Below are 24,357 nucleotides of genomic sequence, written 5' to 3'. Positions count from 1 at the left end.
CTTGGCTGCCCTGTGACAAAACAAATGGGCAGGAATGTGCCTTATCAATAAGATAGAGCCCATTCCTGTCTTTTTCCCCTACATTGGCGCACAATGGTTGCCATTCGCCAATGCAGGCACCTTTGTGCTATGGTGCAAGGGTGACTGCTTTGCAGAGCTGATTGATGTTGTGCAGGAACGGTCACCTTCCTGCACAAAATCAATGATTCAATGTGATTTCCTCTTGTGCTGCAGAATGCTGCACACAAAGAAAAAGGAAAAAAAGAGGAGAAACTAAAACATTTAACCTTGTTGCATCTGCCTAAGGCCACCCTTGGGGAGGAGTCACCTTCTGACGCATTTCCAGGTTCATGGTTTCTTGGAAATTTGGGAATGCTTCAGATTCCATGGGTTTTGGGTGGAAACACCCACAGTGACACTCATGGAACCGCCATTTCACGCAGTTTTTGTGAGAAAGGGGCACATATTTACAAGGCCAGGAAATGCCACGTAAAGTGGCATAACCTGGCCTTGTAAATATGCTGTGGCCCATTGCACCAACGGAACATCAAAAAGGTGACATTCTAGCTGTGCAAAAGTGCTGCTAGGGCATCATAAGAGAAGGACTTCCATTATTCTTCCTTGGCAAGGTGAAAGGCACCATGGAACTCCTGCCATTGAAGCTAGGAGCTCCAAGGAGACCACCACCAATACGCCTGTCATGCATAACTCACCTTAACAACTGCTCCGTTCTCTTTGGGAGACAACTGGACCTTATTCCCTTTAAGTGCTGGTCTCGGTAGACCGGAACATCAGAAACAGGAAGCTGGAGACCGGGAACCGCAGAAAGACAGAGACTCTCTTGAGCCATCAGGAACCATAAAGAAGGAGAGACGCACAACCAGTCAACCTTAAATTAGATCATCTTCCATCTGAGGATTCAAATCAGGGACCGACCAGATTCTGCACTGGATGGCCATGGAATCTTTCAGGGGAAGTGTTGGGATCCTGTCCTGGGTGCAATCATGCCTTGTCACCGCCACATGCATCCTCTTTTGCCTCTCTAGTATAACCTGCTCCAGATTGGGGATGGCTTGTAGTTGTGGTGGGGATACCTGCTCCTCCTATGCCCCTTCACTATGACTGGCTCGATGAATGACAGCTTGTTGAGCAGACCCTTCACTCCCTGTCCATAGCACTTGGCGACCAGTAGATTCCAGCCAGGTAAGGACCTGTTTAGCGGCATTCAAGAATCGCAGCCTTGCTGGGAAGAGGAGGGAGTATTTGATGCCCAACTCTTGGAGGAATCGTTTAACCACTTGAAACACCCCATCTACCCCCAGTGGCATGGTCAGGGAAGAAAAATACTTTGACGTTATGTACTGTGAACTCTCCCAGCTTCTGTACCTCCCTCAGGACAACATCAAGATCCCTGTAGGAGGCAGAAAAGAAAGGGACTAGGACCTGTCCGCTGCAGCAGATGGCTCACCAGCATTCAGTGGGCCTGCTCCACCACAAAGAGTGGGGAGAGTACACCTGCTGGAAGTAGCCACGCAACCATGTCTCAGTATATGCCACTGAATCAGTTCCTTCTGCTTCCTCTGGCAGGCCCACCACCTGTACATTGTTCTGCCGGGAGCATCCCTCCGAATCCTCTATTCTTCTTTCTAGTGACTTCACACATGCCATTAGCTGCTGTACCTCCAATGCTGCATTCCGGGCAATTGGGTGGACTTCAGCCAGTTCTTGCTCAATGTTGTAAATCTTGTGGGTGAGCCTGAAGGTAATTCTTCTTTTGAGTGGGAGCCAGTGGAGACCGCAGAGGGGTTGCATGATGTGACTACGACGGGGGATGTCAAGAACCAGTCTGGCTGTGGTATTCTTTACGGTCTGGAGTTTGTGAAGAAGTTTCTTGTTGATTCCGGCATAGGGCGCACATAGTCTAGTGTGCTACTGATGTGGGTGTGCATGACGGTTTTTCTGGAATCAGATGGGATTCATCTGAATGTCTTTGGAACACAAGGGTGTTGAAGCAGGTCAAGGATATGGGATTGATTTATTTATTTTATTTATTAATAAAGTTTTTTATAGCACGAACAAGACCCATGAAGGTATTAGAGCGCTTTAAAGGGGGGAGGGGATACATCCTTAAAAGACAGTAATAAAGTGCATTTAGGGGATGAAATATAAACACAGAAGAGTATCAAATCTAGGAGCGTGATCTTTTTAGGAGACCAGACAGAGGTAGTCGAGTTCAACAGGTAAGTTCGATCAATAAATAGTATGGTGACAACTTTTAGTCTACCCATTTAGACATCAGGAATGATTTCACTTCAGATTCGAAGAAGTCGGTAGAGAGAATCAGGCACATTTCCTTTGGAAGAAAATTCCAGAATTTTGATGCGATGCCTCAAAAAGCTCTGTTGCATGTTTTCTTCTTACAGAAAATCTGTGGTTTCAGCAGCATGGAGCTGTTGCTACGCGATGTCCTACATCCGCCCGATCATTTCAGCTTTTGTGCAAGGAATCTTGTGGTGTTGAAATGTATTGCTTTATGGGTCATTCAAATGATTTAGAGTTTGTGCTTCATACTGGAGCCAGTTTAGGAATTTCAGGTCAGGGGAGATGTGATTGATTCTTTTTGTTCGCCGCATTGTTAAGGGGCCAGTTAATATCTGGAAATCTCACTGAGCGTGATACTTTCGTAATCAATCCTTGGGATGACTAGGGCTTTGACCGCCGGTTTAAGATCATCCTGGGGGAGGGAGGGTGTTCATTCCCTTTGAATGCTTATCTGGTAGTTTGCTCATTTGGTGGCGTTGCTGATGTGCTTCTGCATGTGTAGATATTTGTCTTTTGTATGTTGATCTGGGGGAACATTGTGAACAATGAGTCCAGTATGATGCAGACGTTTCATGCGTGGTCCGTCGGGTGGGGGGATTTCCTAGGGTGGAAGCCACCAGGAGATGTCCTATACGGAGGAGGTGGAGCCCAAGATGAGGACTTCTCTTTTTTGGAGTTGAATTTCATGCAGCTGTTCTTCATACAGGTGGTGACGGCTTTCATCCCTTCTTGGAAGTTGTGTTTGGTGATGTTGGGTTCATTGGTGAGGGAGAGGATAAGCTGGGTGTTGTCAGGGTAAGTGACGATGTTGAGCCCGCGGTACCTGACAATGGTTGCGAGGGGGCCATGTAGATGTTAAAGAGGGTGGGGCTGAGGGAGGAGCCCTGGAGAAATCCACAGTTGGTCTCTTTCAGTTCCGAGAGGTAGGGCGGGATTCCGACTCGCTGGGTTCTGCAGGTAAGGAATGAGCATATCCATTTTGAGCGCCTTGTTGTAGATGCCGGTGTCATGGAGTCTTGTGGCTAGAGTGCGGTGTGGGATGGTATCAAAAGCAGCTGAGAGGTCCAGGAGGGCTGCCATTTCAAATCCTGGTCAAAGAGGGAGCGAGGGAGGTGGCGCAGACTAGGGTAGTCTCGATGCTATGGTTGCTGCGGAATCCAGATTGGGAGATGTCCAGGACGTTTTTCGCATCAATTAAGTTTGCTATCTAGGTTTTAACTGCCTTTTTGATGACTTTGATGTAAATTGAAGCAGGGAGATGGGCCAGACGTTTTGAGGTCCATTAGGCCAGTGGAGGTTTCTTCAGGAGGGGGTCAACTCTGGTGTGTTTGCAGTCGTTTATGAAGGTGGCGGTCTTGAGTGTGCAATTGATCTTTCAACGTAGTTCGAGTACGATGGTCGAGGCATCTCTGTGGAACATGTGGGGTGGGTAAGGATCTGAGGGTGCCCCTGAGTGGATGCTTTTCATGGTCCTCAAGGTGTCTTCTACCGTGAGCATGATCCAATTGAGCAGCGTTTTTCAGGTGACATCCCTTGGAGGGGTAGCAGGAGCAGTGTGGGTGTCATACTTTTCTAAATTATCGTAGATCATTTTGATCTCAAGGCGTAAGACGGTGCTGAGTCTGTTGCAGAGCTCTTGGAATGGTGGAACATCTGCTGGTTCACTGCAGGGTTTCGCAAACTCCTTGATGATGGGCGTTAGTGAGGATTCTGCCTTGAATGGATTTCTTCCTTGTGGATTTGATGACATGGTGGTGTGCGGAGGTGGCTGCTTTGTAGGCGGCACATATTTCTGGTGTTTAGTTGTTCCTCTATCCCTTTTCGAGTTGAGGGCAGGAGCGTTTGGATTGTACAAACCTGCTGTCTTGATTTTTCTTCCGGTGGCTTTCTTGAGGGGTGCGATTTTGTCAGCGCAGTACGTGATCCAGCAGTAGAGGTTGCATGCTGTAGTATTTGCATCTGGTGTAGTCTGAGGTGGGATGCTGATGAGGGCAGAGGTGAGCTGGTCTTCATTGAGTTTGTTCCAGCTTCCATGGGGGAGGCAGTGGGAGTGCTTCTCTACAGTGGGTTTTTTGAAAAAGAAGTGGATGATGTGGTGATCTGTCCAGAGGAGTTCGGTGGTGTGGCTGTAGGAGATGCTGTTTCCTTTGGTGAGGTTGGGGTCGAGTGTGTCCCCTGCTGTATGTGTGGGTGCAGTGACTATTTGTTTGAGTCCTATGTTGGCGAGGTTCTCTAGGAGGAAGGCGGTGTTTGGGTCTTCATGCTTGGCCAGGTGAAAGTTTAGGTCTCTGAATAAATTGTAGCTTATGGAGGAGAGGGCGTGGGATGCAATGAGGTCGGTGATGACATTGGTGAAAAGAGCGTGAGGGCTGGACGGCCTGTAGATGAGGGGACAGCAAAGGGTCATTTGCGGGTTGGTCTAGAAGTGGAGGTGCTCCATGAGGGCCATTGTGTTATCCGGGATGGTGGTCTACACAAGGAGGGTCCTTTTGTGGACAATGGCAATGCTTCCACCTGGGTCGGTCCATTTACAGGATCTTGTATCCGTCTGGAAAGGCAGTGTCAATGTCAGGTGTGATGATTTTGTTGGTCCAGGTTTCTGTAATGAAGGCGATGTCGAGGGAGTCAGTGTTGAGGGGATCCCAGATTTCTGTGGGTTGCTTGTGTAGGGGGCATGCATTGTGGAGGATGCACTTGAGTGGTTTGTGGGTGGTGGAGTCTGGGGAGCTGGGGGCTGCTGCTGGGATATGGAGGCGACTGAAGGTCAGTGGCTGCTTTTCTGCTCTAGCATCGTTCTATTTTTCATTTGCCAGATTGTGCATGGAGGGTCGGGACATGGAAAGGGGAGGAGGAATGCTTGTGCACTCCCTTGTCCCTAAGTGCTCATGTGAGTTTGGCTGGCCGCCTCAGGCGGACCAAAACACACATGCGTACTTTGGTTTCCTTAGCCCGGCTGCATTTAGCAACCAAGCTGGAGAAGCCCACACAGACTCCCTGGTCTAAGCCGGGCATTTTTCTGCCCACTCAGACCAATCCCCACGCTGCTCTGCAGCACAGGGATTGGCTGGGAGTCTGTCACAGGGGCTGCTGGACCCAGGAAATGGCAAGTAGGAACAATGCGATATTGGAGGCAGCGCCAGGTAAGTTTAAATATTTTTATTATTAATCCCCCCTCCTCCCAAGCTTGCTCTCCCCCCCACTCTCCTCCCACCCACCCCATCACCCTTTGTTACTGGCAGCTGCCACTGCTGATGGTGTAGCACCAATGTAGACAGGAGAGAGGGACTTGGGTTTTATTTGGCATTGAGAGTGGCAGCTGTTGCTTCTTCCTGGGTTGAGAGCGTGGAGGGTGCTGAAGTCGTAGCGAAAGCGGGTCAAAGGAACAGTGTCCCTTGCGCTGGTCAGGGACGGGTCGTGGACAGACACAGGCGGGCTTGCCTTTGGTGCACCAGCGGCGTGCCCGCTGCACGCAGCTCTGCAGTGCCCGCCATTAAGTAAGGGTCAGGGGAGGGTAGTCAGCTGGGAGGCAGTTGCGGGAGGGACACACTGGGGGTGGCCACGGGTCAGCAGCAGTGGGGACAAAAACTCAGGGAGTGTGAGGGAAAAGAGATAGAAGAGTTAAAGAGAATAAAGAGTGAAGAGAGCGATAAGAGAAAAGAGAAAAAGAAAGCAGAGAGAAAAAAAGAGAAAAGAGGGCACAGAGAAGAAAGCCAAGAGAAGCAGAACAGCAGAAAAGCAGAGAGCTCTCCCATTGCAGCGCGTGCGATAACTCTGTCCCTGCTCCTCCTCTAAGCAATTCAGAAATCCGGTTTTAAACTCCTTGAAAGCACTTTCCTGCTCTTGCGTCGTTTATTGCTTTTACAGTGTTGCTTTGTTGTTTTTAATTTGTTTATGCCGTAGTCCTGGTAATTTTAGTTAGATCTTATTTGCACACTAAAATTATACTCCACCCTGCACTTTGCAGGATTTAGGGAGATAATTTCACCTCGTAGGGGCTATCTTGTCGCCATCTTGAGTGGACTAACTCACAAGGTGTCGTTAATAGGAGCCATTTTGGTCGCTGGTCCAGAGGCTGATTCCTCGGATTTCGCGCTCGATGGGGGATTTAAACAAGGACACGCAAGGGCGTAGCGCGCGGCGCGCAGCGGGCGCACCAGAGGCAAGCCCGTCTGCGCCCGTCTGGGCACCGTTCGCGACCAGCGCCAGCTATGCTGGCCAACATACCTCAGCTCGTTATGCCTATACTAGGGAAGAGCTTGTTCAGGTAAATCAGCAACATGGCGCGAATGTCTAGGTTAATGTTGATAACAACTTGATAACAACTCTGTCTTGCGGTCTGCTTAATGTGAGGTCTTTGTGCAAGCACCACTCAGAGATAGTACTCCTCATCGAAACATGCTGCTTGAATGTACTGTTCCTGACAGAAACTCGGACAAGGACAGATAGTGGGGTTGAGCTCGGCCTGACTTGCCCCCCAGGGTATAAGATTAGGCATAAACCTAGAATGGATGGTAGAGGTGGGGGTGTTGGGTTTATCTTTAAGGAGGCTCTCAATCTTATGGATTTTGAGATCAAAGATGTTGAGGGCATGGAACTGATGGGTTTTTAACTTAAAGGTCACAGGGGAGCTCTCTATTCAGGTCTGCTTTGCTATAGACCTTGTGGCAGTGCCTCTATGGTCTCGCATGAACTGGTGGATCTCATCTATGACCTATCTAATTCTCATTCTAGGCTCGTGATTTAGGGGATTTTAATCTCTGGTTGAATGGGCCTCTTGACTCAGCCTATAAAGAGCTGTGTCAAGCTTGTAGTAACATTCATCTTCAGCAGTTGGTGCTCTTCCCAACACATTCAAAGGGCCATATCTTAGATCTTATTTTTGCGGATGCAAGATGGATTAAGGTCAAGAATGTAACTGCACAATGCTGGACCGTTAATGCACTTATTCAGTTCTCGCTGCAATTTCTCAAAGGCCCTCACATTGATAATAGCTTAGTTAATACCCGTCTCAGTCGTCATTGGACTAAGATTTTGAATTGTCCAACATTACCCAGTCTGGTTACAAGCGGATTTGTTATGGATAAGTGGGTAGATGACAACTATCGGAGCCTCTGTTCGCAGATAACAGGCTCCTTACATAAAATTATTCCATTAAGGAAAGTGAAGGATAGATCTAAACGCTCTGCTCCCTGGTATTCTAAGGAATTATGCCAGTTGAAACTGTGTTGCAGAAAAGCCGAAAGAACTTGGAGGAAACACTATACTGAGTCTGATAAAATCCACTTGAAGCAGACGCTCCAGGTCTATACAGAACAGATCAAAAGTGCCAAAGCAAAGTATTTAGAGGAAACGCTACTTCAGTCGACCAACAAGTCCCAAACCCTTTTTAAAATTGTTAATAATCTTTCCAACCCTGCCTGCGCCACTAACTGTATCCCGGCCTCGCAGGCACTACGTGAATCTCTGGCTTCTACCTTTGAGGACAAGATCACTTCCATTTTAGCCAGGCTTTCTGCACCCAGTGTCCCCAATATTCAGGCTACTGCAGAGCCATTACCTCTACGGACTACATCTGACAGCGGGGAGTGTATTGTGCATACTCTGCTGTCTAGTTTTACTTCTCCCTCATATGAGAATTTTTGCACTATGGCTAACAGTGTGTCTTCAGCCTCCCTGCTAGATCCTTTACCCCACAAGTTCTGGAAGCTGTTTCAGATCAAGCTTTTCCATCTTTTATATTCGATCTGCTGCCGGTCTCTAAGTACTGCCACTGTCCCTGACAGCTGGAAATTGGCAGTGGTATCGCCATTGTTAAAAAAAAGCCACTCTGGACCCTCTCTGCCCTGCAAATTACAGACCCATCTCTTTACTACCTCTTCCAATTAAAATTCTGGAAAAATTTGTAACTAAGTCCCTCTCTCATTTTATTGAGGAGAATGTATGCTTAGACGTGGCCCAGTTTGGATTTCGACCAGCACATGGTACAGAATCAGCGTTGGTAGTAGTTCTTGATGACTTACGATCGCGAGTCGACAGTGGTCGAGCGGCATTTTTGGTGCTACTCGACATGTGGGCCGCGTTCGATACCGTGAACCATTCCATATTGATCAGGAGACTGGAGGATAGTGGGGTGGTCGGTACAGCCCGTGACTGGTTAGCCTCCTACCTCTCTAACAGACATCAAGTGGTGACCTTGCCACCTTTTGTGTCTGACAACAGAATGGTAAGGTAAGGTGTCCCCCAGAGCTCAGCGATTAGCCCCATTTTGTTCAATCCATACCACTGCCCCCTGATCAAGTTGATTAAATCCTTTGGTATCATGGTAATTAACTATGCCGAGGACACGCAACTTATTTTCTCCCTCGAGGGTAAGAATGCTGTCTCTACAGTGACCTTCCACCGCTGTATGCTGGCCACGGCGGGATGGCTGAGGGAGAATTCCCTCCAGTTTAATGGATCTAAGACAGAGGTTTTACATTGCTCGCTGGATAAAATCCCACGCTCTCTACCCGATGATTTTTGGCCTTCTACCACTAAGGACATTGCTGAATCACCTGGTTCTGTTCGCAACTTGGGAGTAATTTTTGGTCATCACCTACAATTGGACATCCATATAAACAAGACTGTTAGTACTTGCCTGTTGTCGCTAAGAATGTTGCGTAAAATTCTCCCTATGCTACCTTTGTCGGCGAGACCAGAGGTAGTGCATAGTATCATACTCAGTAGGTTAGACTAATGTAACGCATTACTTTTAGGAGCCCCTACCTCCTTGATAAAACAACTGCAGAGGATCCAGAATATGGCAGCCAAGCCGGCTCTTTCGCGTGTGCACCCTGCCTCTTCATCTCTGGCTCTTAAATATCTTCACTGGCTGCCTATACACCAGCGGATTTGCTTTAAGGCTTCTTGTATTGTCTTTAGAGCACTTCATGGATTGGGACCCATTTCTCTTCAGAACAAATTTAGATGGTATTCAGCAGCTAGGCCTTTGCGCTCCTCTTCCACCTTTTTGGTTGGGGAACCCCGCATTCGGAGGACACGGATGGGTGGTCAGCTTCAATGCCGCTAAAATATGGAATGCTCTTCCACTTTCCTTAAGGAAGCTGATTGAGCTGACCCATTTTAAAAAGGGTCTGAAGTCTCATCTCTTTCCTGTGTTTTTGGAGTCAAAGCGCCAGGATACCCTTTGGGTCACAGCACGCTCTATATAAGTTTGTTATACAATACAATACAATACAATTGGACAACCATGGATGAGGTGCAGGCAGGAGCCTGCTGGTGGTGGAGAGCCTTGAACACCCTGTAACCGAGTTCAGGTGGCTTAGGGGGCAGCACTTAGTGATAGAGCTCCATGGGGGATTGCAGTAACAATGACCAGGTCAGTGGTCTAACTCTTCTTGCTGCGCAGCGGCTGCCATTAAGTACAGGCCGGGGGAGGGGGTCAGCTGGGAGTCAGGAAGGATACACTGGAGGGGGGTGGGGCTGTGGTGGCCACACCGGTGGGGACCTAACTCGGGAAGTGCAAGGTAAATGAGAGAGAATGAATGAATGAAATTAGATTTGAAATGAAATTAGATTTATAAAGCGCATGGATGCCCTTGAGCGTCCCAGCGCTAACTTAACTGAAAACAGAAAAGCCCTAAAGAGGGAGGGAGGGGAATAGGATTATTCTGCAATAGGAAAGAGAAAAGTTTTGAGAGATTTTCTGAATTTGGGATAGGAGGATTCCATCCGGATTTCCCTAGGGAGAGTGTTCCAATGTTTTGCTGCATTTAGGGAGAACCGGCGTCCTCCAGTCCGGGCTTTTCTCACTCTAGGGATGGAGAGCAGGTTCTCCCGCTCGGAGCGGAGGGTCCTTGGCGGTTTATAGGGGCTAATAAGCTTTCTTAGGGCAGGAGGGCCTTTGCCTTGCAATGTCCTGTGAGTAATGCAAAGGGTCTTAAATACAATTCGTTCCTGGATGGGGAGCCAGTGCAGGGATCTCAAAAGCGGTTTGGCCGAGGCCCTTCTGGGTGCCCCCATGAGCGTTCTTGCTGCAGCGTTCTGGACCCGCTGCAAGGAGTTAATTGTCTTTTTAGGTGCAGCCAGAAGGAGAGCATTACCATAATCCAGTCTAGATAGTATAAGACCTTGAATTAGGAGCTTCCTAGATTGGAAAGGCAGAAGGGGGAGCACTTTCCGCACTGACCGCAACAGGCCGAAACCGATGCCTGCGACTTTCTGGGCGTGGGTCTTGAAAGTTAATTGGGGTTCGAACCAGACCCCGAGGCTTTTGATTTTCTCCTTTGCTGGTGGCAGATCACCCATGCAGGGGGGCCAGAGCTCAGAAGGCAAAGATGTGAAATGGTGGCCTAGGAGCATAATCTCCGTTTTGGCTCCATTAAGTTTCAACTTGGAGTCAGTCATCCAGGAGAAGATTGCCGAGAGGCAGCTCGAGAGATTGTCCGAGCATCCCCCTTGTTGAGTCAGAGAGACGACAAGTTGGGTGTCGTCAGCATAGCTGATGGATTTAATCCCGAAAGGGGCTACTAAGTCCTCCAACGGAGCCATATAAACATTGAACAATGTGGGGCTCAGGGAAGATCCCTGAGGAACCCCACATTGAAGAGGAAAAGGCTTCGACGTGGTACCGTTCTCCCAGATCCTGAAGGACCGGTTGTCGAGAAATGATTTCAGCCACTTGAGGGCGGACCCTACGATGCCTAGTTTGGAGAGACGGTGGACCAGGGTGGGGTGGTCTACGGTATCGAACGCGGCGCTCAGATCCAGGAGGATCAGAGCTGCTGATCCCCCTGAATCTAAGATGCACCTAGCCTCTTCGGCAACCACTATGAGGGCAGTGTCTGTGCCCTGCCCAGGGCGAAATCCCGTTTGGGAATTACCCAGCAAGTCATTACTCTCCAAGAATCCGGAGAGCTGCCGATTCACCCACTTTTCTGCGATTTTGCCCAATCCAGGTAACAATGAAATAGGGCGGAAATTTGCCAGGTCGGCGGGATCAAGTCCTGGTTTTTTAAGGAGGGCTCTGATTTTTGCCTGTTTCCAGCTTGGGGGGACAATACCGGTAGTGAAAGAGGTATTCAGGAGATCAGTAGCAAGGGGGGCGATGGTATCCATGATTTGCTTAAGAACGTGCATGGGGGCTGGATCAGAGGGCGAGCCGCTTTTGATATTGGAAAGTGTTGTGCAGAAGTCTTCCCTGGAGATGCACGAAAATGTCTTAAGTAAAGGGCCAGAGGTGGAAGGAGGGGGGGGGTCAGAAGCCAGGGGAGTGCCTGTTGAGGGGAGACTGTCTAATATTTTCTGTATTTTTTGATCAAAAAAGTTTGCTAACAGGTCACATCTAGATGTGGAATCGTTTTGTGGAATGATCGGCGCTGGAATTTTGGTCAGTTGAGCGAGTATTTTGAAGGTTTCCCTTGAGGAGTTGGCTGCCTGTTTAATTTTCTCTTCAAAGAAGGAGGCCTTGGTCGTTTGTAGTGCATCTTTGTAGAGTCTCAGGGCAGCCTGGTAGGAGGTTTTACTGCTAAGGGCCCAGTCCCTCCTCCAGATACGTTCTGCCTTTTTACAGGCTTTTTTAAGATCTCTCAGTGCTGAGGTATACCAAGGGGATTTAAAAGTACTACTCTTTTTTGTCACCTTAGTTTGGGGCAGAACCATGTTCAGGGAGCTATTGAGCCAATTCTGAAAATTCTGATCAGCGAGCAGAACATCAGATTCTGGTTCAGGAGCAGAGTTCTCCAGTGCCGATTTTAATTTTTCCACTGAGAGTTTCGGCCAGGCTCTTTGGAGAATGCGTGGGGGCGGGGCGCCGGTCACTTCCAAACGGAGTTCCCAGGAAAAGGGAACTACAAAGTGATCAGACCAAGGTATGGGCAAAGGTGAAGTAACTAGGAACTGAGTGTTGTTAGAAAAAACAGGGTCTAACAAGTGACCTTTGTTATGAGTAGCTTCCTCATTAAGGAGATTAAGTTCGAATGATTTGAGATTTGACCTAAGCTCTGCGGCTACTTTATCGTTGGGGTCATCGAAATGAAGATTTAGGTCTCCGAGTACCAGAAAGTTGGAGGCCCGGGCAGCCGCAGCCAGGGTAACTTCTAGTAGAGAGTCAACAAAGTGCTTGATACTGCCCGGGGGGCGGTAGATCAGGATTCCAGAGAGGGATTGTGCGGGGGTTAGTTGAATACTGAAGCAAGCGCTTCAGCGAGAAGAAAGAAAAAAGAACAGAGAGAGCAAGAGACAAAAGAGAAGAAAAAGAGCCTCCTGAAAACCACTAAGAAAATGGCCCTCCAAGACAGAATCAACACCAACGCACACAACAGCAAGGAACATGTGGGTGGAGGAGGGCCTTAACACCCTGTAACCAGCCAGGTCAGTGGTCTAGCGCCAAGGCCAGGAATTACAAAATGTAAAGGGAACATTAGGCTAAACAGCATACGTTCAATAAGCACCTTGCAGCACTAGTGTAATTAAAAATGTAGACCTAAGGGGCTAAATGTAGGGGTGTTGGCTTAGTGGTAGTGCTGAGAGAGTTGACGAGAAGTTCTTCAGTGGCCTTGATCCAGCTGTAATGGGGCGATGATGGCTGTCGTGTATGGTGGGTTTGTGGAAGGCGAGATGTAAGCTATGATGGTCGGACCAGGAGAGTTCAGTTGTATGGCTGTAGGTGAAGTTCCCTTTGGCATGGAAGATGGGGTCAAGCATGTGTCTGGCTATGTGGGTCAGTACAGTGACTAGTTGCTTGAGTCAGATTTTAGTTAGGTTCTCCAGGTGGGAGGTGGTGTTCTGGCCACTGGCCTTGTCCAGGTGGAAGTTGAGGTCTCCTAGTAGGATGTAGTCAGTGGATGTGAGAGCCTGGGGTGTGATGAGGTCTACAATGGCATCGTTAAAGAGTGGCCAGGAGGGTTTGTATACTAGGGTACCATGGAGAGTGGTGTTGGGGTTGGTCCAGATCTGGAAGTGGAGGTGTTCCATGGTCGCCGTTGAGTTATTAGTGTGCGTGGTCAGTCGGAGTGTGCGTTTTTTGATGATGGTGATGCCTCCTCCTGAGTTGTCGGGCGGTCCTTGTGGGTGATTTTGTAGCCGTTGGGGATGGTGATGGCGATGTCCAGTCCAGAGCAGGAGTTGGTCCAAGTTTCCATGAAGAAGGTGATGTCTGGAGAGGTGGCATCGAGGAGGCCCCAGATTTCTGTGGTGTGTTTGTGGAGGGACCGCACGTTAAGTGCATGTAGTTGAACCAGTCAGGTGCATTGTTGGTTGGCTGGGTGGTGAGAGGAGCTGGTGTGTTGTCATGGCAGAATGTGCGATTGCATTTTCGGCAGATGAAGGGTCCAGAGGTATTCTGCAGTGATGTTAGATTGCATGTGGTGTGGTGACAAGGGTTGCGGGCAAGGAGGGTACTGGTGTCGTAGTGCTGGAGTGTATGAGAGGCAGGGTCCCGGGCACTAGGTGTGGTCCAACTGCAGACAGACGCAAACGGGTTTGCCTTTAAGTTGTGCTGTGGGGGACTGGACAGCTGGGAGGTCGGAAATGGGGAAGCGGGAAAGGACACTGGAGGGGGGCAGATGGCAGGACAGCAGCCGAATCTGGCATCAACGACGGAGAGGATAGGGAAAAAGAAACTGAAAAAAGCACAGAAAAACAAATGCCAAAGGCAGAGGCAGAAAAGCAATGGAGGAGAGCATAAAGAGGGACAGTAACAGCAGAAAAGAGGGACAGGAGGCCAGTCTAGCAGGAGAGCAGTGATGCTCTACCACTGGACCACCAAGGAGGAGGCAAAGACAGGAACCTGTGGAAGGAGGAGGGTCTCGAACTCATGACCTCCGTGGCAGACGAACCACCAGCAGCAGCAGCTACCAGATCGCACAGCACTGTGGAAGGAGCAAGTCCACTAAGGGATAGTACCCTGTACACCCAAAAGCATAATAACAGGGGGTAAGGAAATGCAGCACCACCCGGTCGCCTCCTCCAATCTAACAATGGAGACCAGATTCCATATTCCCCAGTGCCCCATCGAGTAAAGGTGGATCAAGCTGCATGCCCAAGGTCCTGGGCCTGAACTGACCTCTGTGCCCCTGGCACCAGCTGCCATCAACGGCCGATATCAGGGACTTGAGCCAGTTAATAGAGTTCCCCACCAGTCTTGTGTGGTGTTCTCAGCAATGTGGGTCCTCCACAGTGCAGGAATTGCTCAGGGCATGTTGTGCGCCACCAACAGACGCTATGCCTGGGCCCGACCAGACCAGACCACCAGGCTTCCTCTGCTCCCCATCCCAACTTCTCCTCACCTGGACATCGACACCGGGGCTCACTCCGTCTTGCTCTCTCCGAATCTGTGATTCAGCCAGCAGGAGCCTCAGCCAGTCCGGATTTCACAAGCCTGGGTATAGCAGTCCCCGCCAAGTCTGCTGGGGGACCTCCCGATGCAGGTGATACAACAGGGCCCTCTTAGTTGTAAAGTCTGGTGCAGGTCAGGGGCCTCGCCCTCCACAGCATATGGGCAGCACCACCTCCTCCGGTCTGTGATGCAGAGAGGTGCGACCCACCGTCCCCAATCTCCTCCATGTAAATGTAAATGTAAATGTAAATGTATTTCGATTTATATAGCGCACTAATCACCCAGAGGTCTCAAGGCGCTTGCTTAGGGAACCCGTCCTGGTATTCCCCTGTGTGATAACCCCGGCAGGGTATCCACAAGGTGAAAGCCAGACATCCCGCCGCGAGGGGCCGTAGTGGAGATTAAGCAAGCTATTGCCCAGAGTCGCAGAGTGTGAACCCGTGAGTTGAGTAGGCACCGGAACGAGAATTATCGAGTCCGTGGATTTTTTAGCCCAAGACCCGCCGAGGCGGGGAATTGAACCCTGGTCCACGGCCAATCTCAGCTTCCGGGTCTGCCGCCTCTAACCCCTGAGCCACACTTCTCCATGTGCCCCGGTGCAGTGGTAGCATGTTATGAAATGCAGACCTCCATGCATCGATGCGCAGGAGCACCTCTACCGATCACAGCTCCAAGGGGCACCAGTCAGACTTCTAACACAGGTCAGCAAAGTGTCTCCATGCGACCTGTGAGACTTTGCCACCAGATAAGGGTGATCGCCGACGCCTCAATGTATACTGCCACGGCCCACAGGCTCAGGCCTGATGCAGCCCACCTCCACCATCAGACCACAGTAACTACACGCACCAGCGCCTCCCACTCCGGGTCTCAGACGCAGGCCCAGCAAGGCCTCCAGGTCCAGGGGACTGTACGCGCTTCCAGGCTTCAGCTGCCATAGTGTTGCAAGGATGGTGCAATCAAAAGTGCTGCATCAATGGTTTTCCCCAGCGATTCCCCTTTTCATAAATGAGGCCTGAGTTTGCATTTCCTTTTCCTCCGGGACTCTGAATGGTCATTGTAGCTGGTGGAGGCTTTGGGGGTGTGGTTAATCTGTGCTGCATGTGGCCCTGACAGCTCCATTCTCCATTCCGGTGTTTTTATTTTCTTAGAGGTGTATTTGTCAGCTCGTTTTGCCTCTAGATACTGAAAAGTCACACTGGGCTGACTAACTTGAATTTTTTTGCCGCTAATTGGCCGCCCATCACTTTTTTCACACTAGCCTCAATATTTTTATTGGCTTGACGCTAGAGTTAGTGCCAATTTTCACCGCCGCTAGCTGGTCCTAACACCATGTAACAACGTATTGTAAATATGTTGCAAGCATGGCGATGAATTTCGGCGATAGACAGCAGTAAAAAAAGTGCAGCTGAGCAACGTCAAAACTGCTTAGCAGCAATTCTTGTAAATATACCCATTTGTAGTTTATTTAACTAAACCTATTTAAAATGTTTGTCAACGCAAGATTCAAGGTTTGAAATAAAAAGATGGTTTCTGTACGTTGTAAAATGTACGCCGTCTGGGCAATATAGCGCTGCATTGGACTATTTTATATTAAAATGAAAAATGGAGGATGTTTTATGATCTTGAAGGAATGCTGAGACTGCCTTGTTAATATGTCTTTCAGTCTTTTCAAATTTAGCAGCATTTAGGGTAGACCACTTACATTTTTGTCTCTGACAAATATTTGGGAACACAAAATCTGTTTTAGGAAACATAGACATTACGATGGAAAATGTCTCCATCTCAATTTTCAGTCTAACTCCAGTAAAGTGTCCTATGTCATTGGCACCACAGTGGATAACCATAAAGTGAGAATGGTTTCATTTATTAACAGAGGAAAGTAGAGGGACTAAGGGGCATATTATCAACAAATAGCGATATTTATCGCTAAGTAGGGTTAGAGACAATTCTTTTTATCGCTAAGTATCGCTAAGCATCGCCTATTTTTATCGCTTAGGAACCTTGCTATTATCAAGGTTTATCTCCTAAGCAATAAAAATCGGCCGAAATGCATGAATATCGCTGAAAAGTCAGCGATATTCATGCATTATCGAGCAAATGCTCTTAGCCATGTTATCCACCTCCCATTGGATAACTTGGCTGAGAACTGCTCAGGGGCAGGTGTTAGCTTTTGGAGATATTCGTGCTTAGCGCGAATATCTCCAAAAGTTGATAATAGGAGATAGCGATGTTAGCGACTGTTTCCAGTCGCTAACATCTTGGCACACCCACTTTGCATGTCATTAGTGATAAATATCACTGACATGCAAAGTGGGGCCCAAGATGGTCGCTATCTCCTACTAGCTGTCGCTAACTGGTGTTAGCGACAGCTTGGTAATAGGGAGATAATTTTATCTCCGCTTTCTTGGCTTTTAAAGCCAAAAAAGCGGAGATAAACCCCCTTGATAATATGCCCCTAAGTGATTCCATTTGTAACCTCATTCACCAATCAATGTTATTTCAACTCATTTCAAACCTAAACAATTTTCAACATCTGCTTTCTTGGAATGCACTCTGGCCCAAAACAAATTAAACTGTGCCCAACAAGCTCAACCCTAACTATCTTGCACATACACTGACATAAAGGAATGAGGAACACAGAGGAAGACAAACTAATATATAAAGAGCTACATGATTGGCCATTCAGAAAGTACATAATATCAACATTTTAATTTTGAAAAGAGAACATTCATTGACTTAAATACATTTTGGACTACGAATGTAGCACAATACAACTAAAAATAAAATGAGCTAGGAAAATAAACTGCAGGATGCAGCGTACTTAAAAAGAGGAAAACACAAAATAAAGATATTTCTCCTTGTTGTGTCTTTATTGGGAAGGAGTACAGTTTTGATGCATTCCCACTTTTACTACTATCATTAAATCTGGAAATGAGCAAAAAGCATGGATGGATGTGTGGGAACACCGACTCTCCGTGCATTTAACACCTTCCCGGCTGAGAGTAGCACAAGGTAGTGGCTTGCGCTGCCTTCCGTTACTCTGGATTTACCAAGCCATGCAAGGTCACACTAGGTGGCATTGCATGACTTGGTAAATCTGAATTAAAACCTTGTGTTGTCTTGCGTCACCTTACATGACACAATAGAAAAACATTGACTTAATAAATCTGGGCCATGGTTCCCATCATCCATGCATAAGAGGGCTACCTGTGCCCCTGTCAGAACAGTGCCAAGGCAAAGGATGAACAGGGTGCAATGTTGCCAGCACCTCTAGAACTTATGCCTTTGCAGAAGAGACTGCTCTTTCAGCACTGACACACCCTGCATGCAAAGTCATGAACCTTCACCCATGCAAATATTTCCTAGCATCCACCAACTTTACGTTTGGAAAGATCACACTTGCCTCCTGCAAAAAAGATATCACTTATTTGGTACATCAAAGCATCCTGCTGCCGGAGATCATCTAGTGTAACCTCTGGCCTACAAAATTTCACACAGGGCCATGAGGTACAGGAGGGTAGATGGGTGGTGAAAGCATGGACAGTGGGATAACGCCATAAAGGGATGAAGATCTTTACTGGGGGACTCTAAAAAAGACAGATCCAGGGGTTCCATATGGGATAGTCTTTGGTTGTGGAGGGCATCCAAGATTTTGACATGCAGCAGTTGTCTGCAAAGGGTGTGGAGGAAGGCTACCACTAACCTCTGTGGCATCTTGATGCAATGGGATCATTTTCTTATTTTTCTTTATCAAAAAAGAGGGAAAGATATTTGGGCTTTTGCTAGGTCAGCGTACCTGCCCTAAATGCAGTGAAACAAAGAAAAAGTACACCGCTCCTGGGTGAAATATTGTTCACCGAACAAAACCATGACAAGTATGTCTGGCAAAGTATATAGAACAGGGGTCTAAAATAAAGGAGGAGCGGAATTTCTTCTCTCGGAACTAGGGCTTTCACACACCCATCAAGCTAGGTGCCATGCTTCATCATATGAGCCTGCTCCTCATTGGGCCGGCGCTGCAATGCCCAACGGGCACCCTTAAAGGGGCTCTTTTTCGGAGATCTTTTGTTCCTTGCCATAAGGGTGCAGTGGGGGTGAGAGGGCCTAGTTAGATGTAGATGTGTGTAACATGGTTTAAAATAAGTTAAGGATTCCACTGGAAGACTTTATTCTGTTGGGTACCTTACATAAATAAAATATTAAAGGAGGGGTAGTGTATTCTGTAATCTATGTGGCAGAATACCTACTCTACTCCCAGTTGGTCTACATGTTTCTCGCCTTGTAATTGTCAATGTAGGATCAGTGGCGATTCTTCAGGACTGTGTATAAAACAATTTGTGAAAAAATAAGCTATCTACATAAAAGTGTGGTAAGTGTGCAATGCTACCTGCCACTGTCATTCGCCTAGGGGAAGTCCTCCTAGGGAAGGGAGACCACCTGAAGCAGTGTATAGTCTGGCCTCATCTGGTGCAGCGGTTATAACAACACCCAAACAGAGGTGACACTGTTCCTTGTCGGAACCAGTCCCTCGACCTACCGCTACCGCTGCACATCATTTTCTTCTTGCCATGTAGAGTTGATAAAGCAGTCCCTTTTGTAAAGGAAAACTAATATTTGCAAACATTGTACTTCCCGAAGGTTACAAAATTAAAAAAAACACATGAAGTTGCAATGGGCACAATTTAGCAGCTATGCATACGTTTAGAATTAAGGTTTATAATAATCCATAGGTGACTGCAATTTGAGCACGGGGCTACATTACAGCAACACAAGCAGTAGTCCAACAAAGTTCACTAAACACCAGTCTAAACTTTAGGCTTTGCCATTGCTTGTGCTTGAAGGCTAATGATTCAGCCCACCTTGATTGGACAGTGTTTGAACAATGCCAATCTCATTCTGTCATTTCCCTCCTTTCCTACCACAGACTTCTAACTTTATTTTGGTTGTCTCCTCTAGCCCACCACCATTGGGTAGCATTGATGGATACCCCCCACATCATTGTTCTTCTCCCCTAAAACAGAGCCCTAACTTTGTTTATCTTCTCCATCAGCCTCAGGCAATTATGCTTTGAACATGTTCTTCCTAAACATTTAATTACCATTAGGTACTGATTAGCATACTCCTGTTTTCATTCCATCTCTACTTTAGGTTCTGAGCTGCTGGCTGTGTGAAGGAGTTACTCCTCTGTCACGGCATCTTCTTAAAATGCAGATGGCTTTTGTAATTAATGTCATTAATAATGCTGCACCGAAGTACATGCTGCCATAATAAATGCACTATGATTTCTACATCTACTACCCTTTGCTTCCCAAATGAAGTTGTATAAAAGTAAAAGAAACAACTTGCATTTCATTTATATACGTGGCTAAGTCATGTGCCCACCCCTTTGATTATCCTTTTTTTCTCCTGTGTGTTATATACTCTACAGTGTCCTCAAATAATGGAGCTATTTTTAACTTACAGTCCCAATTGATCTCAACAAACTGGGACAGTGTATGGAATTTAGAAAAAAAAACATGGTCTTGAGTCAGACTGAGACAGGACTTTTCTGAATCCTGATTCCTAAAGCAGTAATCATTAATGCATAAGTGGTTGTTTGCAGGAATAGATAGCTTTAAAATTGAATATCATAGCTGCTGTGCTATACTCTTGGCAATATTCTGTAGCAGGTATATTGAAAGACTTACTTCTAGACTTCAGCAGAACTTAAACACAAAGGAAACAATCTGTCATATGGTTTGCTTCCCAGTGTCCTAAGTAATACATTGAAAGGGTATAATGTGCTCAAGTGTACCCTATTTTCAGTCCCACTTTTTATCCATGAGTATGGGATTTTTTCTGTAATTTGTTTTATCACTGGACTAAAGAAAGATTTGCCGAAGTTTAAAAATCGAAATCCACAAGATGATGGATGGGGTGCTTGAATTAATCCTATTGCAATTGTTCGGGCCGCATGCCAATCCGCTCTTTTTCGCCCTCCATGCCATCTCAGTTTGGAGCCAGCCATATGCAAATCAGACTTGACCCAGTTCCTCACAGGAACAGTCCAGCCCAAACTGCCAGGCCAGGTCCTCCCTGAACTAGAACACGAACAACCCAAGACCTGTTTTGCCCTTATTCAGCACATAACTTCCAGTACGAAAACTATGCTTTAAGGCATATCTCACTATGCATGGGTGGTGTACAATGCAGCATGCATACAAAGAGGAAAAACTGAGAATAAAGAAAAAATAAATTCTTGGTGCGTCAGGCTCAAGGAGATGCATGATTTAAGTGCCCATTTCTGTTTACAATTCTTTGTGGGTAGGGATTTACATTAAACGCCATAGGTGGTTGGACAGGAATGCTCATGCACCACCCATGGTATACTCCCTTGACGCAAAGTTACACAAGTCTGTGCATTGCACACCTTAGCCTCAGTTTCTTACTTTAGGTTACATTTCAATGAAATTCAAGATTTGTGTCAGACTGTAAATTCTAACACAACACTTTCCATTCCAAAAGTAGCACAAACTCAACGCAAAATGTTTGTAAATCTGGTTCTCAGTATCTCATGGCAACAACAATCACTTTAAATGCTAGGATGGAGTTAAGTAATGATAGTTGCTGTCCATGTTCGAAACATGAAGAGGGTTTAATTGTATTAAACTGTTTATTAGCATCATTAGGATTCTACACAGGAGGACTATGGCCGAGCATATCACTGATAAGATTCACTCTAATTTTTCTAAATGCCCAGTTAAGGGACTGGACAATGTGTCCACTTATGTCTGTATTATTTTATCTGAAACTGGAATCCCATGCAGATTTTTTAGGGTAATGCCAATTTTTTTATCAAAAGGGAGAGAGAATAAAAGTCTATTTTCACACAACAGAGCTCTCAATTATGTCCTAAATTTAGGTACAGAGTGTTTGGCTACCTGTTCAGAAACAAAGCTCTTGTAACTTTTATAGGGTATGATTCACCATACAATGTAAATAAAGCAAACTATATATAGTCATCCACCCCAGTTAGTAAAGAGCATTCCTTATGGGGAATTATTGAGACTCCGGAGGAATAGCTCGAGGGACCAAAATTTTGAGGCGGCTGCCAAGGAATGTATAGCACGCTTCACTGTAAGAGGGTATGGTGTAAAGCTACTACAGGACGCTTTGAGAAAGGTGAGAAGAATTCCAAGAAAGGAACTTTTAAGTACAAAACTTCTAGAGAATCAGGTGTGAGTAATGGTGCAAATAATGAAGGGAAATTTAGAATGATAACTCAATTTTCTTCAGGGGCTAAGGATCTTAGAGCCATGTTGAGAAAAAACTGGCACATTCTCCGGACGGATAGTGTGCTTAAGGATGATTTACCTGCTTACTCTTTGGTGACCTTTAGCAGAGCTAGGTCGCTGAAGGATATGCTGGTAACAAGCCATTTGGAGAGACTGACCCCGAGAACTAATACCTTACGGGAGATGAAGGGCTTTTATCCCTGCAGCCACTGCAAGGCTTGTCCAGGCAGCAAGAGAGTCCTTACATATGATGTACCTGACACAGGGAGAACAATGCAGATAAAGAAATGTATCACCTGCAGCACCCCATATGCAGTATATTGTCTGATCTGTCTGTGTGGCTTACGCTACATTGGTAGCACGATCAACCAACTGAAAATGAGAATATTGTAGTGTAGCTCCTATCATCCCAATAGGCTCTGCGCATTGGAATAATACCTACAGCAGTAAAGGCCTAGGCCAGACGTTAACTAGGTCTACTACTGTCGATACTAGACTTAAAGTTTTGGGTTTGCCAGCTTAGCTCAGAGTTCACTAGAAACTTTCTCGAATGTTCAAGGAGGACTTAACTTCCCTGATTAGACAAGAAGGGATTTAGTTTCTGACAACCATAGAACATGACAACTTTGCTCTCCCCTAATCAAGAGTAAATCTCGAGAGTCGTGTGAACAAAAGGCAATTTATTTTACTCAGTCAGTACGTGCATTCTTAGTCTCATCAGATTGTAGAGAAAAGGAAGAGACGGGCGTGTTCAATAAAAAGGTGTTATTTATTGATCAGTCTCTTTTCTCATACAAGAGAAATGGATCGATATTATTGCAATACTTGTAGTTAAGTAAAGTGCATACATTAAAAGCAATAGTATAAAGTAATACTGTAAAAACATTGATATGGTTTCTAAGCCATATGATGTTTTAAAATGAATAAAATATATTTACATACACATATACATTTGACTAAACGTACTCAACTGGTGTTTCTAGATACGCCTACCCCGTGTACCTGACCTAAGCCTAATACGTGGGCGGGAATAGAAAGTTACAGTTTAAGTTAAGTTTGTTTTTGCCAAGTGAATAACTAAAGAATTCTCTGTGAGGGGTTATTCAGTTCTGTACCTGGAAGTTAGGATGAATGAGGAATGGTATCTCTCTCTCTGGTCTCGATATTCCAGGCTGCCAATCGTAGTGGTGAAGCTTCCACGAATGCCGTCATCAGGATTGGTAGCCTTTGAGGGCAGCACAAAGCATGAACCTTGATCGGGCTCAACAATGTTTCTGCATCCATTGGCGCATCCGATTGTAGCGTCAGACAGGTGTCTAACACGCATTCTTCTCTTGAACTTCACTACCCATCTGCGAGGGCTACCCAGAAGCGCCGGTGCTGGATTTCTCGGCAGTAGAAAGCAGCGCGTCTCTCAGCGCGTCAGGAAGGCGGGGCTGCGCCAGCGGGGTCTGCTCTGCTCTTCGCTTCGGCAAGTATGGCTGCTCCGTCTCGTCACCACGCGTGTGTTTGCATAGGGCAAGATCGGTAATATTTATACCTTTAAGGTGCCGAGATTGACGTAAGGATGGACATAGATACGTCAATAAAGAAGTCATACGACTTGCTCGTTAGCACATTCTGCTAGTTAACTTGTCGGTTTGTTTTAACTAGAATAGGGTCAGGAATAGGGGGATCGATTCAGAACCTATAGGAATACATGACACCCACTCCACGCTAACTATGGTCATATTTACTAATCTAGGCATAGTATAACATAGTACAACATACTATAGAGTAGTGTGTATACCTTACCACCCCAAAATACATAAATGCATTTTGAAATTTTTCAAATATACGGAAAAATTGCAGACATATATATTGTATGCACTCAAGCTGTAGAATAATGCTAAAGTAATCACGCATTTGTATACATTATTGCTTATTTGGTATATGAGAATTACACATGAAATGGTTTCTTAAATACAGAAAAAAGTTTCGAGACCATTCCATCACAGAATAAAATATTTGTGAACATACCAGCGGGCAGCTAAAGTCTATAAAGTATCTAAAAATAGAAATCTTAGTTCTTTAGGAATAGTTTCTTACTTTAAGCAGAAGATAAGTGTCCCGAAAAACCGAAAAAATAATTTGGGGCTTCTGAAAGAGTTGCTGTCCGTGAACTGGAGTGAAAATAGTTCATGTGACTTTATTTTTTAAAGTTGAAGGCCAAATTCAGGGAACGCCGTGTGCGAGCTTGCTCAAAAGTCTCAATTTCTGTTCGGGTGAGAACATCATATCATTTAGGCTTTCGAAAAAACTGTCAACAGCTTCCTGCGCATGATTGTCTCCATTGACATTCTGATTCGCATTGCTGACAGAAGGTCGTACCTGATCGATGCTGCTTTCATCCGCATAGCAGACACCTTAATACAGGTAAAACAC

The sequence above is a fragment of the Lissotriton helveticus genome, chromosome 3_1 (genome assembly GCF_964261635.1).
Source record: "Lissotriton helveticus chromosome 3_1, aLisHel1.1, whole genome shotgun sequence".
NCBI classification, from domain to species: Eukaryota; Metazoa; Chordata; class Amphibia; order Caudata; family Salamandridae; genus Lissotriton; species Lissotriton helveticus.
Note: the sequence above shows the minus strand (reverse complement) of the source record.